This window comes from Sturnira hondurensis, unplaced genomic scaffold (genome assembly GCF_014824575.4).
Source record: "Sturnira hondurensis isolate 20B ecotype Veracruz unplaced genomic scaffold, ASM1482457v3 Scaffold0006571, whole genome shotgun sequence".
In the NCBI taxonomy this organism is placed as follows: Eukaryota; Metazoa; Chordata; class Mammalia; order Chiroptera; family Phyllostomidae; genus Sturnira; species Sturnira hondurensis.
This window is the reverse complement of record NW_028079202.1, coordinates 2,532,466-2,550,319: the sequence shown is the minus strand read 5'-3', so window position 1 is coordinate 2,550,319 and position 17,854 is coordinate 2,532,466.

The following is a 17,854-nucleotide window of genomic DNA, read 5'->3' as shown; positions in this document are numbered from 1 at the left end:
TGTATCTTTGATGTACCTGATTGTGTTCAGGCACACTATAGGATTGTACTTCAATATTTTCTGACTGCAACCTTGGACTGTTGCTTGGGGTTTCACATATGGTCAATCTCTTGACTGACTTTAGTTTATTTACATAATAGCCCAGGTCATTTAAAAGATAAAACCAGCCTATTTAGTCCCTGTCATTGTTTCAAAGTCACAAAATGCCAAAATTAAACCTGTGTATTTCATTACACAGAATACTCAGATCTCAAGAACTTTAGTTTTTTAAATGATACTCTCATCTTCATCATCATCATAACTCTTTACATTTATTGACTAGTCACCATGGCCCAGGTACTTTGTTAAGTGCTATGTACATACTATTTTAATTAACCCACTTTTACAAAGACTATCTTCCCACAAGACAGACACTACTAGTACTTCCATCTTACAAATGAAGAAACTGAGGTTAACAAAAATACAGTGACCCACCTGAAGGCAGGCTACTGCTAAGTGACACAATGTCTATGTTGAACACAGCACTCTGGTTCCTAAGCCTGGGCTTTTAATGATTGTATCCTCCAGCTCCAACAGCAGCACTTTTTTTAGGCATGGAGATCTCTAAGAAGTTGCTAATTACCACTCACCTCTATCTTGTTACTTCATTTGACAGACTGCTTTCTTTCCCTAGTGCCATATTTAGATATATTGAGGTTGCATTTTTGTGTTCAGGGCTTTTCTTTAAATGAAAGATAAACTGGGTCATGGATTTTAGATGCCTCTTTGATATGTTCTCATTTTGCTTCTTCTCTCTAGATATGTGAAAACATTCTAACATCCTGGATATCTCTGTGACTAAAGCTTCTGAAGCTAGAAACATTGCTCACATCACTTGTTTTTATTCACCCTACCATCAGTCCCTTAACCCTTTGCATGCTCTAATCACTGCCATCAACATCTGCTCACCAAAGATAAAACTTGTCATTGTTCTACTACTTTTTTTATTTTTTAGAGAGGGGAAGAGAGAGAAACATCAATGTGTGGTTGCTTCTAATTTGGCTCCCTCTGGGGTCCTGGCCCACAACCCAGGCATGTGCCCTGATTGGGAATCGAAACTGCGACCCTTTGGTTCACAGTCTGTGCTCAATTGACTGAACTATGCCAGCCAGGGCAGTGTTCTACTACTTTTAAGGTGGCTGATTTTTTGTGCATCTGAGGTTCAAGTAACAGCTATCAATAGCTGGCTTCTTTCCTGGACATACAAGGTATAGGTATGTGGAGGAAGTGGACCCTGCAAGTGACTTCTGTTTTTGAAGTTGGTAGTGGTATTTGATAAACTAGAATCCTTAAGTTCCACTTGAAGACAGTTGTTACATATCAGTGCAACCCACCTGGTCTAACGCAGGAAGCCACTGATCCTCAGATTACTCAGCAATAACCAAAGAGCTGTGTTTATCTACCTGTAACAAAAGAACAAATTGTTCTCACTCTGCTTTGACACTCTAACTGTAGACAAATCTGAAAAAAAAGTTTGTGCCTACTTACAGTTGGTTTTTTTTTAATATTTATTTATTTATCTTTAGAGGGGAAGGGAAGGAGAGAGGAAGAGAAACATCAATGTATGGTTGCTTCTCATGCATCCCTTGCTGGGAACTGGCCCCTGCCGGGAACTGGCCTGCAACCCAGGCATGTGCCCTGACTGGGAATCGAACCGCAATCGTCTGGTTCGGAGGCCCGTGCTCAATCCACTGAACTACACCAGCCAGGGCACAGTTGGGTTTAATAAGAGGAAAGGAAGAAATTACTGCTGTTGATATCCTCAGTTATTTGTTTGTTTGTTTTTTGAGGAAACATCTGACCATATTCGCTTCAAGAAAAAAGATCCCCCATACCATCTGTACAAAGAGCTGGGTAAAATCAAATTCACCATGAAATTCAGTGGCAGAACCACTGCAGAATCTCTGAGCTTTTGTGTTTACAGCACAGTGAGGAATTTGGGCCATGGCTTGCTAATTGCCCATGTGGCACTTTTTTTACATGCACTTTTTCTTCCAGGGTTATCACTGCAGGAGTTTGAAGACTCTGAAGACCATCACTCTCCGCAATACATCATTTTCAGCCCAAGGCATTTATCCTACAACCAAAGACCAACTTATTTTCCTCATTCTGGGGTGTGTTCTTTTTTGGTTCTTCCCAAATGTCTTTCTGGAGGTGCAAAGCAGAAGAACTAAAAGTTCAGCAAATAGAATGAAAAGGAAAGGTAACTCTTCTTACATATTTTTGTAGCCACTTTAAAGAAAGAGAAGGGAAGGAGGTAGAGAGGGAGAGAGAGATTTTAAAAGTATATTGGAAATTTGGTGTTAAAACATGGTGGTAGTTATCATGCAGGCATCAAAAGCAAATTGGAACCAGAGACAAATCTGCAAGGCTCACTTACATGGAGAGCTGCCTCTCCTGGGTACTCACAAAGGAGTGCTTTCCAAAACAACAATGGGACAAAATAGATGACAGGCACCAATTCCTCACCAGTCAAGGTCAAGAGGATATTAATGGCCATCCACTAATAAAGCTGTTACACAGCATCCTGTGTTCTAAGTCATCTTGAATGCAATTGTTAGGGGGCTAAACTGTTCACACAAGATGCCAAAAATGAATAATTCTGAGTGATAACTCATTTGTCAGCTGACAGAATCCCACATCAGAAAGTTGGTATCTATTCATCTGTAATTCAGGAATCTGTGGTTTCCATTACATTTTCAATCAGCCCCACCAGAACTAAACCATTTTCAAAATAGCAAAGTTTCTACTATAAACCAGGACAGAGTCCTGGCCTCAGCTCCTTAAGGGGTCACATGATAATGCAGTGTCCTCACATTCTTCTGGTACTGTGAGATAACACATCCAAGTGGTTTGCTGTTTCTTTGAAGCAGTAGGATAAAACTTACCAGAATCAACTTTTTTTCTAGGCCTAGTGTCAGAATTTGAAATGGTGAAGTTATTACGGAGATCTTAGGTCATTACTTTTTTAAAAATTTATCTTTAGAGGGAAAAGGAAGGAGAGAGGGAGACAAATATCAATGTATGGTTGCTTCTCATGTATCCCCTGCTGGGAACTGGCCTGCAACCCAGGCATGTGCCTTGACTGGGAATCAAACCACGATTGTGTGGTTCACATGCTCTCGCTCAATCTACTGAGCTATGCCAGCCAGGGCGGGTCATTACTTTTCATCATAGAATAATACATGGCAGTACCAAATGGAAAAATCACATTTTTATTTTGTTAAACAACTATGGTGTTTTAATCCCAATATGAAAAAATAGCAGTAGAAAGGTTATTTTTACCTTTTACATGTCAGGTTAGTTAACCTGACATATAGATCCCCTTCATTTATTTTTCCTAGTTCCTCACCACAAAGGCCAGAGGCCACATTTGCATTCTATATAATGCTGGCATTTTCTAGAACAGGCTACTCTTACACCTACTGAGGCCAGAGGATCATATTTCCCAAGCACAGTGGCACCCAAATACTCCTCTAGGACCTTGCAACTGCCCCCTCCATCTTGACTATGGGTGGGTGGTGATGCATTTGCAGTTACTGGAATGAGCAGAGATGATGCTGCATAACCTCCAAGGCCAAGTCATATTTCCCAGTGAGCTCAGATACTCCCAAAAGAACCCTGGGCTGCCCTGGGAGCCATCCAACTGCCTTAGGTGGCCATGCTGGGAGAAGCCCAGTGTCACCACATCAGGCACGTAGGGACATGTAGTACTTTTGTAGGATAGCCCCCAGGCATTACAGCTCCTGTTTGTCCGGTTCAGCCACTGCCCACAGCTGCCTGAGCACCATGGCCAGACCACCCAGCCCAGCTGGATAAGAGAAAAACCTAAGCAAAAAAAGGAGGCAAACACCTATTTTAGGGACTAAACACAGACCATCTCTTGGTGGAACACACAAGATGAAGCTTCTGTGATTCCCAACTCCCTATATCAAGTTTCATGTTTTAGGCCAAAATTAACAAGACTCACAAAGCAGCAAATGCATGATGGTGGGACATGTTGTTTCTAACTGCACAGAGGCCTCATTTTCAAAATGCTTTCGGTAAATTTTCCCTTCTCATGCAGATGGCATTGGCAGACATAACCCGTTTGTTTTCATTGACCACCTAATATTTTTTCCGTGGAAAGGCTACTAGCCAGCAGTGGTCCTATCATTTACACACTATAATCTAGAGAGTAGAACAATACCCAGTGCTCTTTAAATGACTTGCCCAGTGCCTCTAAGATAAGAGTTCATATAATTCCTTTTTGTGTATGTTTAGTAAACTCCTGTGTCTGCAGCCTGTGTCAGGCATCTCAGGAAATCAGAGATGACTTGATACAGATCCTGTCCCCAGAAGCCAATGTGGCCCTGGGAAGGACTGTACAATGTCTTTTTTCTTGAAGCAAGTGACAGTTTATATAAAAATCACTGTGTTGACTTTCACTCATCTTACCAGCTGTTTGGCAGCTTTCATGATACTCTTTAATGTCATGGAAAATTTCTTGTAGATTATGCTGTTCTGTTTCTTTCTTAAAACAGAAAGGGGGTGGAGAGCAGCAGCAGGACATCTGGCTTCTCTGCTGTGGGAAACAGGGACCGAGCTCTTAGTCCATTCCATTTCTTCCTTTGCTGTATTAGTCACTTCCACAAGTCTCCAGATTATGTTTTTTTTAAATTTCTGAGTTTATGAAGATAATTTTGTAGTCTCCCTTATGAAATTCATTTATTCATTCAGGCATTTGTTTGTTTTACTAATACTTGCCAAGTATTGACCTACTCTCTAGAAGCCTAGAGTCTTGACAAAAAGTAGACAGAAAACCCCACAATTTTAATGCAATAAGAAATTTGATTTAATATAGATATGTGTAAGCATGAGTAGGGGTGGGAGCAAAAGAAAGGAGCCCAAGTCCACTTGGGAGCCAGAGAAAGATTATAAGAGAGACATAAATTGAGCTGCCAGCTGGAGAACAAGTAAGAGAAGCAAGAGGCTTTGGAGACAGAGTTATATTCTGGCAGCTGGAGAATGATGAGGTGCAGCCCAAGGTGAGTATAGTCAGATTATTAAACAAAACAGCAGAATGGCTGAAGGACCTGGACCTGATATAAGTGAGCATCTACCCTCAGAAAGGACTTGTGCTTCATAAAATAAAGAGTTCACATATTTATTACAGAGGAATTTGGAAAGCACCAAAATTCTGAGCAAGAGAGAATATAATCAGCTTTGTTTTGTAAGATCTGCTGATGGATTGAACTAAACATGGGTGATGAGAGGCATCAGGAATCAAAGAGAGATGCAGACAATTAGTAGGCTGTCAACATCATAGGCAAAGACTTCTGGCCAAGATGGAGGCATAGGCAGACATGCTTCACCTCCTTGCACAACCATAAGAAGGATCACAACTAACCTCAAAGCAGAACACAATCAGAACTGCCAGCAAATTAAACTGTATGGAAGTCTGACAACCAAGCATTTAAAGAAGAAATATTTATCCAGACAAGTAGGAGGGGCAGAGATGGGGAGCCAGGGCAGAGAGGACACAGTGTGGTAGCAGTGAGGCAACCAAAGGGAGGTAGGGGTAGTGGTAGATGGCAGAATAGGTGGTCTCACATTCATGTGTGGTGATAAAAACCAGGAGGGACACCTCAGGAGTGAGCCGTCCTAGCCCCAGGCCAAACCACTCAGTCCAGGGTTCCAGCACCAGGAATATAAAGCCTCATAACTTCTGGCTATAAAAATCAGTGGGGTTTGGAGTCAAGGAAGAAAATGCCATTCTCTCAGGAGAGTCCATTTAAAGGACCCACAGAGCCCTAGAATGCACACAAACCTACCCATTTAATTCAGCACCAGGACAGCAGCTATAAGGGCACCAGTTTCATATGGGAAGTGAGAGAAGTGACTGGAAATGGGGCAAGAGCCAAGCAAGCAGTATTGTTTCCTTTCCCACCCCTCCTCCACATATAGTGCCACAAAGCAATGAAGCAGGTTGCCCCATAGTAGCAAATCCCTAGGGCTCAGCCCTTACACCATCACAAGTGTGCCGAGATACAGTTAAAACAGCTCCACCTAACACACAGAAACAGGGAGACTGCCAAATAGAGAAAACAAAGAAATATGTCCCAAATGAAAGTACAGATCAAAACTCCAGAAAAAGAACTAAGTGAAACAGAAATGGCCAACTAATCAGATGCAGAATTCATAAACTGGTGATAAGAATGTTTTCCTTACACATCTCACTGAGTACCACAAACACCTAAGGGAAGAAATGAAGGCTACACTAAGTGAAATAAAGAAAAATCCACAATGAACCAATAGTGAAGGAAAGGAAGTCAGGGTTCAAATCAGTGACTTGGAGCATAAGGAAGAAATAAATGTTCAACCAGTATAGAATGGAGAAACAAGAATTCAAAAATAAATGAGGAGAGAATAAAAAGACTCTGCAACATTGCCAAACATGCCAACATTCAAATCATGGGGATGGTGGAAGGAGAAGAGGAAGAGTAATAAATTGAAAACTTATTTGAAAATATAATGAAAGAAAACTTCCCTAATTTGAAGAAGGAATTAGACACACAAGTCTGGGAAGCACAGACAATTTTCCCAAATAATTTGGACTCAAAGAGGATCAAGTTGCATCATAATTAAAATGACAAATATTAAAGATAAAGAGGGAATCTTAAAAGCAGCAAGAGAAAAGATGAGAGTCACCTACAAAGGAGTTCCCATGAGACTGTCAGCTGATTTCTCAAAAGAAACCTTACAGGCAAGAAGTGACTACAATTCTTGCTGAAAGGCAAAGACCTACAACCTATATGACTCTATCCAGCAAAACTATTGTTTGGGATTGAGGGGAAGATTAAGTGTTTCTCAGATAAGGTAAAGCTAAAGGAGTTCATCATCATCCAGCACTTTTTATATAAAGTGTTAAAGGGACTTATCTAAGAAAAAGAAGAAGATCAAAACTATGAACAGTAAATAACAGCAAACTCACAACTATCAACAACTGAACCTAAAAACAAAAACAAATTAAGCAAACAACTAGAAAAGGAACAGAATCATAGAAATGGAGATCACATGGAGGGTTATCAACAGGGAGGGTGAAGGAAAAGAATGGGGGAAAAGGTACAGGGATTAAGAAGTGTAATTGGTGGATACAAAACAGACAGATGTTAAGAACAGTATGTAAAATAGAGAAGCCAAAGAACTTATATGTATGACCCATGGACAAGAACAAGGGGGTATAGAGAGAGGGAAGGGGCATACTGGGCAGAGGGGAGCAAAGAGGAAAAATGAGACAACTGTAATAGTATAATCAACAAAATATACTTTTAAAAAATGACAAAAGCCAGCACTCGAAAAAAATTCACAGGCAAGAGATGATGTCCAAAGCTCAACAGATGCAGTTAGACTCTGATCAGATAGTCAACATGAAATAATGAACAGAGAAAAGCTGGATTAGAGGCTTTACTTTGACAAATTCTGAGTTAGTACCTATTTTTGGCCAGGTGATGTGGTAGCTGCCAGAGAGAGAAAGGTTAGAATACATGGTTCTTGTCCTAGCTTCAAGTATAAGGAGTGGGACCAATCAGGTCAGCATCACTGGCACACAAATGGGATAAGCATGAAAGGCTCTGGGAACAGACAGACCAGGGTTGATCAATGACAGAAGATTTAATTTCTGATTATCACAAACACTAAGTTGCATACCTACTCCATGCCAGACTCTGTGCATATGCTTTATGTACACCCTCTCCATATAAGATACTAAATATTATTTTTTTTAAAACTTGAGCCAATTTTAAATCATCTCTTTTCCCTCCAAATATTTGAACTATGCCGACACTATTCTTATTAACAATGAGGTGAGCACATTCCTCACTTGACTGAGCAAGAAAATTTTGGCAGTTCCCAGTCCCCCTTGGCTATGATTATCTCAAATACAATTACATTAATAAAACAAAAGATCTTAAAGACAACCTTTACAAAGATACACATTTGAACTGCTAACTACAGCACCTAACTTACATTGCCCTCTTTAATGATGGATTTAGCTCTTACCAAGATTTTAAGGAAACATTAACAGATTGCAAATCTTGTCCTATGTTGTACTCTAGTTAACAGCACAGCTGAATATTAACCACCAGTTAGTGGTTCGACATAGAACAGAGCCCACAGTCATTTTGGGTGGCACGTTCAATGGAGGCACCTGACATACATCGATCTAAAGGTCCTTGTTGAGGCCCAGCTGGGACCCAAAGCTGGATGCCTTTCTTAAAGACACAATCTGGCCTCCAGTGTTGTTACATTGTGTGTAGCATGGCAGGTGGACCCATGCCAATGGGGACTGTGGTTGTTGATTTGGATGGAAATCCATGGTAAAAAGCATTTAGGCCATCTCAAGTTATCTCTGAGATCCTTAGGAAAAAGATGTCTGTGATAGAACATTTTATCACTCAAAAGATGTTCTGTTTTATACTTTACATATAACTTTATGAAATTCAATGAACCACGTTTTTATGATGGTTTGTCATCAAAGTCTGTCTATCTTGTTCCAGTACCATCTCTATCTGACACCCATCCAAGTGGTTTTCACAGCATTGATCATTTTCTCAGATAAACGGGAGGTTCTGTAAAGGCAAGACCGTGTCCTGTATTTATTCTGCGAACCCCTGTGTGCACACACGCTATGTGGACAAATTCCCTCTGCATTTGGTTGGAGCACCTGCTATCTGGGGACCTTAAGCAAATTCCCTTCATTCTCTAAGCTCCAGTTTGCTTGTGTGTAAAAGAATAACATCTTTTAAAAATTAAATTAGATAATAAATTTAAACAGTGCTCTGTAAACCTAAATAAAATACCAAACAAATATAAAATATATAAATAATACACATAGTACCAAGCATGCTCATAGAAGTAAATCTCCTATTATTGATGATCCTGACCATGAAAATGCCCCCTCGTGTCTTACTCAGCAAACCTCTTAGAGAAGAAATTTCTGAAAGAGGAAAACATTGCTGTAATTGATTTCTCCTGTGATGTAATATGTGACAACAATCTTGCAGGGTTTTTTTATAATGACAATGTCAATGCTATTAATTATCTTCAGAGATTCTAGGGCTGAGGAAAACTATGCTGTTTAACAATATGTTTTAATGCAAAATGTGGTCTATTTCCTCATAGATACAGAGAACAAACTGATGATTGTCAAATGGAAGCAGTTTGGGTGAACGGGCGAAAAAGGTGAAGGGATTAAGAAGTACAGATTGGTGGTTACAAGATTGTCACAGGAATATAAGGTACAGCTTAGGAAATACAGTCAATAATGCTATGACAACTATATATGGGGCCAGGTGGGTACTAGACTTATGGAAGTATCACCTATAGATCTTCAGAGATTCCAAATGCAAAAGGGAGTGATGTCAGAAGTCTTCAAAGGGAAGAGTTTGCCATCTTTTCCCCCAACCACTGCAGTTCACATCCTCCCAAACCCACACTGCTTAGAAAGCTGCTTGGTTTCTAATAGCACCCTAGATACCCACTGAGAGATTGTACACTTTGGCCTGATAAGCTTAAGGATAAAATGTAAGGCCAATGTTCCAATAAAATAGTAAATGCAACAATTATCTATAGAATTCAGCAGAGTAAACACAATTAAGACAGGCCAACATCGGTTTTGGAGGTCACTCTCAAAACAAATGGCATGTCTTTAGAGAGCACCCTACTGTTGGCTATTACCCTCCCCACCATGGCTATGGCATCAATATAGGCCATTCTGGTACCCTGCTAGCTCCAGACTGAGATTGCAGCCCAAGTGAAGAAGTCACAACTCGAAATCCACCAAAGTAAAACACATGACATCAGCAAATTTTACCTAAGTAAGACCATCATCATGATAATGACCATTCTTGACATTTTTATTTCATTCATGTATGTTATTGGGTCATTTCCAATTTTGTTTTTAATTTAGAAACCTGGACCTAGTCAAAAATCAAAATGACAACTCAGTTTAATATCTAACAATCAATCAAGTATATTTACATAATGGGGGGAATAAAAAAGAATTGCTCATATGGTGAACAAGTAATAATTTGATCTAGACATGTACATTGGTATCTATCAAGACATCATCATCCTTTCTTCTCAAACAGAACCTGCACAGTGTGTGAAAATAGAGCACACACTATAACTCCCTTGCACAATTGCTAATTCTCACCACCGCATCTGCACAGCTGAGATAAGGACTCCTTACTCCTGAGCAAACATAATGCTGTTGTGCATCCTTAGGTGTAGAAACAAAACATAACTCAGAAGCAAAAGGCAGGTTGTGTCTGCATCATGTCTGTGGCTGCAACACCCATGCTTTTCTTTCCCTTAGAAGGGACAGAGCTGCCTATGATTGACAATTCCTTTTGTTAAAAAAAAAGTTCAACAGAAATAAGTACCTTTCCTTTGGTTTAAAATATACCAGTATAAGATCATACTTTCAGGGATCATTTCTATAGTTTGTTAAAATATACCAGTATGTCATGAAATCTCCAAGAATGTTCTGGTCCTGTTCATTGAACAACCCTGAATTTTATAATACCATAATATTTGTCGGTCACATGGTTGCTAGGAAGTAGTAACTATTTGTGGCCATTTTTTTGTTTGTTTGTTTGTTTTTTAAATTTATTTAATTATTTTTCAAGTACAGTTTTCTGTCTTTTACTCCCATCCCATCTCACCCCCCATGCTCCCCCCTCCCGCCCATTTCCACCCTTCTCAGTTGTTGTCCATGTATCTTCTATATATGTTCCTCTAAATCCCTCCCCTATTTCCCCTGAAATTCCCTCCCCTCTTCCCTCTGGTCACTGTCAGTCTATTCTCTATTTCAGTGTCTTTGGTTATATTTTGCTTGCTCGTTTGTTTTGTTGTTTAGCCTCCTGTTAAAGGTGAGATCATATGGTATTTGTCCTTCAACACCTGGCTTATTTCACTCAGTATAATGCTTTCCAGTTCCATCCATGTTGTGGCCATTTTTATTATGGACTAATAGAAGAAAATGTGGAAGAAAAAAACTATTCACAGATTTAAGTTGGTTCCAGTAAACACATATTACACACAAAACAGGTATTTGACTTTGTTGGAATTTGTTCCTCAATTTATTTTTCCAAGTGCCAACCCTGGCTGCAATTATGATCATATAGTTTTCTGAGAAAACAAACTCAGACCTTTTGGCTATTATCCAAATCTTCTTGAACTCAGATTAAGTAGCTATTCATGTTTATTCTGAAAGGAAAAAGGAAGAAATTGGAAACTCAAGCTCACATAGTTAGAAAGTCACAGTGCAGAGTGTCACTACCTTCAACTGCATTCAAATTCCGTGTTTATATTTCTGTGCTGAAATTTTCTTCCTTTTGCTTTGGGCTAATTCCTCTCAAGAAAAGATTTGGATTGCTTGCATAACCCAGGCATCATCTAGTGATAACCAATGGGAAAATGTACTCTGAAATTCTTCATAGAACAATTGACACTGTACAGTACTACGTCTTTGGAACTACACTTGATTATATATGCCATTTCTTATAAAGAATTAAACAATTCAAATGGTGTTTTGTCACTTTTGAATTGAGCTTATCAAGCGGATTATCTCGGGCAATGGGAAGATGTGCTTCTGGATTACATATGTTGAAATTCATTGCAGACAATTCCTATTGTGTTTTTATTCTGCTATGATCACTGCTAATTCACACCAGAGCAAGAGGAGGTCAGGGGTTAAGTGCTACAATTATAGGGCCAAAGTAGCTGGGAACAAGTTTCTGGTTCTGCTCTCTACTACCTGAATGACCTTTCGCAAAATGACCTAAACTTTCTGGACTTCTGTAAATTTTCCTGTAAAAAAAAGAGACAAAATGAGATAACACATGTTAAGCACTTACAAACATGCTCAAGGGACTTCACTGCTCAATAATGTTAGATATTGTTAATGGTTGTGAAACCTCAGAAAATGGGTAACACTTTCATATCTACCCAGTTCTTCAATCAAACCAACAGAAACAGCTAAAGTTATTCTAGTAACAACATGGGCTTGTCATTAGCATTGGTTGAATGCTCCCAGAAAAGATACAATATACAAACTGCCATGGGAATTTCAGAGGCCCAAGAGGGGCCACAAAAGTCCACTTACTAACTCAACACTCATGTGTTCATGAGAAAATGGAATTTCTGTCTCAATGGAGATGCGCCTAAAACATCCTCCTCTGTCAGTTCTTTGGCCTATTCTCAAACTATTTACTTGACTATTTCTGCTTTCTTTTTAAAAATAAATTTTATTGATTAGGCTATTACAGTTGTCCCATTTTCCCCCACTTTATTCCCTTCCATCCTGCACACCCTCTCCCACCCTTATTTCCCCCATCTTAGTTCATTGTCCATGGATTGTACATATAAATTTTTTGGCTTCTACATTTCCTGTACCATTCTTAACCTTCCCCTGTCTATTTCTGCTTTCTGATGGTTGTTCTTGAGCCATCTACTGTTCATTACTTGGAGAGTGGCATTACAATACATCGTAATTTATTATTCTGGTTGCATGAGAGGTCAGAGAAGAGCTATCCATCACTGTGGAAAGCACTGCATATTGACCCCTCAGAGGGGGGGCAACCTAAGCCAGACATGATCACTTGAAAGACCTTCAAGGAAGGACTCGGGGGGCTGCAGCAAAGAGAGGGTGATGGACCCTAGCTCCCTGGCTATTCTGACGTAGTCTGAGTCCCCATTTCCATCTGGGAGAAGCACATCTTGGCTCTAATCCACTTAAGCCTAAAAACCTATGACAGATAAAGGTATGAGCAGGAACTGAGTATGTCTCCCAAAGTTTTTGCAACCCCCTTACATGACAGACACTGACTCAGATAAAGCCCTCAGATTTCTTTGAAATGTTATCTACTGTTTGATCCTTGCTGCCTGAGATTGATTGATGAGCTTTACCTGTATTCCTGTGTAATTACCTATTACAAACCTAATAAAAGCCACTGAGGAAGGGGTTCTTGGTCCTTCTCCTTTGAGAGATTGACCACCTCTCCTCCCCAAGCAGTTCATGTCTTGGTATTTTTATTTTCATTTGTGGTGGATGGGGGGACTTGTGGGCAAAGTTTCCTCCACGCTAAAAAAAATTTTAACCAACTGTGGGGTGTTATTAATATTCCCATTTTACGCTAGACAATTTATATGTGTGACATGCAGTCTTCACATCAGTTTTATAATAAGGAAGGAAGTATTATCTCTATTTTATACATAAGTAAAATAGGAATACCACTATCCAATGGCTAAACTGAGATTTAAACTCAGATATCTCTGGGGACTTCTTAAAGGATACAGAGGAGCAAAGAACCAAGTCATTGATCTATTGAGAAGTAAGCTCCCACCTCTGGGTATCATACAGATGACTAAGAGGTGAGTGGGGATCTCCAACAGTGCACCCATCACCAGAATAAACACATACATGCACTCATCTAGAAAAAAATAAGCATAAAGAACTGTCTTTGCTCAGGTAAGAAAATGCCTGAGAATCAAGATTTGTATCCTTTTTTGTTTAGCTTCTTCTTAGAAGAGGCTAAAGAAAAAAGAGTATCAACAGGGACACTGAACAATGGCCATTAAGGGAAACTTCTATTTTCTTGATATGAAATTAGTCATTAAAATGAACTTTGAAGAAATTTTTAAAGCTAATTTGCCATTTTTAAAGCAGGTAGATCTGAAACAGCAAGTATGTTGTGGACACAGAGTGGACCTGTGAATAAATGGAGCATCCAGATGTCTTAGGAGACATCAACCTACTGTTTTCTAGGCAATCTGCTCTTTCTTTTAACAGTTATTCATGTAAGAACAGGTATCTAAATATCACATAGAGTTTAAGTAATTTCCAGGGAAAGAATGCAAGGAAAATTATGGTTTCAGAATATAAAAAGTGGTGACTGATATATTTCTACCCTGATAAATCTTGCCATGAAATTATTTCTAAAATGTGCTGACAAGTGAGATGAGACCAGACTAGGAGGAGTAACAGTTGGCAGACCTTTAAATATTTTGTCTGTATGGATTAAACAGAAAAACTGTAAGGAATATTCCTATAGGAATATCTAGTAAAACTAGCCAGTATTCCTTTTAACTGGGTGAGAGATATCGCCTTAAATTGACCTAGGTAACATTACTTGTCCCCACATACCAACAGAGAACTTCCTTTATTGAATTAAAAGAACCGTTACTTATGTCAGATTTTTACAGAAGTATTACAGAATACTCCATTCCTCATTGTTTTGGTTGAATACACACACACTCATGGACACACACACAGAGTCTGTAGAAAATGGATGATTGACCACAGTCACAGTATCTAGAATTTGGGGAAGATGGAAGATGGAAGATGCTCAGATGGATCTGAGGAAGTAAGGACACATGAGCACTATTCACAGAGATGCAAATAGATTAGTTAATTACCAGCAAGTTCACAGTTTCTACCCAAGGGAAAATGTTCTTTCTCTTAACACACAAGCAGGATGTCTTGCTTCTGGAGACACAATGATGGATGGGAACCCTAAACAATGCATATTTTTATCAGTAAACATTCTATGTGAATATGATTACTAGTGTCCACTGGTGGGGTGGGTGTGGGGCTTTTGGGTAAACACCAAGTGTTTCATGATGAAAAAGATATATAGATACTTTTTTTGGAATTTTAAAAAATTGCTAAATTATATTTTATTGTTCATGCTATTACAGTTGTCCCAATTTTTCCTTCTTTGTCCATTTCCACCTAGGCCCTCTCCACTCCCCCACACACCATTGTCCATGTCCATGGGCCATGCATATATCTTCTTTCACTACTTTATTTCCTATTCTGTCCTTTATATCCCCATGACTATTCTGTAACAACCAATTTGTACTTTTTAATCTCTTCACCTTTTTTGCCCATTCCCCTGACCCTCCTTGCATCTGACAACTATCAAAATGTTCTCTTATGTCTATAATTTTGTTTTGGTTCTGCTTGTTGGTTTATTTTTAGCTTCAATTATTAATAGACATGTATTTATTGTCCTTTATTTTTTATATTGTTTCTTCTTCTTCTTCTTCTTCTTCTTCTTCTTCTTCTTCTTCTTCTTCTTCTTCTTCTTCTTCTTCTTCTTCTAGAAGACCCTTTAAGTGAAAGTGGAAAAGAGAAGGAAGATGGTGATGGAGTTGGACGGAGCTGATTTTAGCTCCTGCACACATGAGAGAAAATCCTGGCAGATCTACTGAGGAACAGTGCAAGCAACCAACAGTTCCCCAGCATTTACAAAATTGGGAGATGAGAGATTGTGACGGACGCTGAGGGACCGGACAGTGGCAGGTCAGTGGTGTCTCGGGAACTTGAGTGGAGACAGAAGCAGTGGCGGTGGGGGCCAGGGCCTGAGGCCAGGCAGCCCTGGTGCCCTAGCCGCAGTCAGGGTCCAGAGGCATCAGTCTCGGACCAGTGCCGAAGGGCCAGTGGCATCTGCCAAGGGAGCCCGGGCACCCAGCAGCCTCTATGGGCAACCGCGCTGGTCATAAGCTCTCTCCCTCCCCATCTAGGCAGGGCTGAGCAATGCCAGGCAAAGACCTGTCTACTTGAGTTTACAGAGAAAGTAACGAGGACAAGGGGCCATGTTCAACTGCCAACTCTGTGGTCGCCAGCTCCGGAGAATTGAGAGGCACATAGTCCTCACCGGTCTGGCTGGGGATTGGGCTGGGCTGAGAGGCAGGCTTTCTAGAGAAGTTTCTTTCTTTCTTTCTTTTTTTTTGGAAAGTGAACTGAGGTCTTCTCCTGCGACAGCAGCTTGGCTTGCTTCCCACTCAACCTGGCAAGGATTCAGAAGAGAGGCAGAAACATTTGAGTCCAGGCACAAGACTGGGAAGGACCGTGCCAGATCCCACTGGACTCAGGGAGCCTGTTGGGTGCTCAGGCAACCCACACCCCAGTCTGGTACCCTGGCTTGCAGGCGTGCATGCGTATGCGCCTGCACCCCAGCCCGAAGAGAGGTCCTGCTGAAACCAAAAAAAAACAGTTTGGACAGTTTGAAACCAATCAGGAAGGTGTGTTTTTTTGGGGGGAGGGTTGTTTGTTAATTGGGTTTTATTTTTTAGTAACCTTATATATTTTTAAATTTTATTATTGTTTTATCTTTCAGTACTTTATTCCTCTCCTTTCTTTTTTCTTGTTTTAGTCCTTCTTCCTTTCTTCCCAAACTTACTGCTTTTTCATCTCTTCCCCTGCCTTTTTTTTCTTCTTTGTATGTTTGATGCTTTGTTTACTTTTACCCAGAAGAGACACAAGCAACTGGTAACTGCAAAAAGTCTAGAGTGGATCCCAAAGAGGGGGCATCTCAACAATAGAGACAGAGAGACAAATTTTACCTTGCTATAGCAGAGAAGCCACAAGTTGCTGTGTATTTGTATTATTATTTCTTTTCATTATTCTCACTTCTTTTATATTTTAATAATATCTTTGTATTCCCCTCTTTCTGTATAGCCTTACTAGTCTTGGCTGGTTATATTGTATTATTTGTCAGGTTTCCCACGTTCTTTTCTCCAGTGTGTACTGCTAATTTCTATATTTCATGCCACTTGTTTTCCTTTAGCACACTACCCAAAGCTCTATACCCTCTATTCAGATAGATCACATAGAGTGTGTCATATGATTGTTGCTCTAATATAATTATACATAATAGCTGTTCTATACAACTGTAAATACTTCACAACACATTTCCTGGAACATAGCCCACTATACAGGTTCCTGAATTCTATTACTGTGGTGATTAACTCTGCTTGCTCACACACTAACCCTATTTACTATTCTTTACTCTCACCTTACCTTAAAATCTGAACACCTGCAATCTCACTGCTTTCTAGATCCAACTCACAAGCCTTCCCTCCCCAACAAGACACTTAGCTTTGGTCCATCTTTTCTTAAAAGTGGCAGGTTGGGTTGAGGATAATGGTTAACACTATATATAGCCTAAAGATATTCTATTTCTTCTCTACCATCTGTGACTGTAAATGTCATAAAATACTCTACTGCTGTCATAAAATATTTTGCCTCCCCCTCAGATTGATCACACACACACACACACACACACACACGGAGTAGGTGGAAGTGGAGAATATCAAAATACCTGCAGGAGACTGCACCACTGAATTTCACAGGTATTCTACCACAGAAATTCACACCATAAACCCAGGGAGTCAGAACAGATCAATTTAAGAAGCTGAGGCTAAGAAGAGTCTCACAAACAATGGGGAGAAAAAAGAAACAATCCCCAAATGAGAGAAATGGTGGATGCCTCAGAAAGAATGTTACATTAAATAGAGGCAAGTCAATTATCAGTTATTGAATTAAAAGCACTAGTTATTCAGGAAATTGAAAGAGCTCAGAAACTACAGGGGGCCTACAATGAACTCACCGCAAAATATATCAACATGAAAAAGGGAATAGAAACTATCAACAAAGGCCAACAGGAAATGAAGAATACAATTTCTGAACTGAAGAATATGGTAGAAGGAATGAAAAGCAGGATCAACGAAGTAGAAGATTGGATCAGCGAGTTGGACGGCAGAGTAGAAAGAAACTCCCAGAAAAAGAAAAGGAGCTCAGAAAGAATGAAGAGGGATTAAGAGAAATGCAAGACAATATGAAAAGTAATAATATCCAAATAATAGGAATACCAGAAGGAGAAGAAGAACAAGAGAAAGAAAATCTATTTGAAACAGTAATGATGAAAAATTTCTCTAATTTGATAAGAGAAAAAGTCACATAAATCCAGGAATCACAGACAGTCCC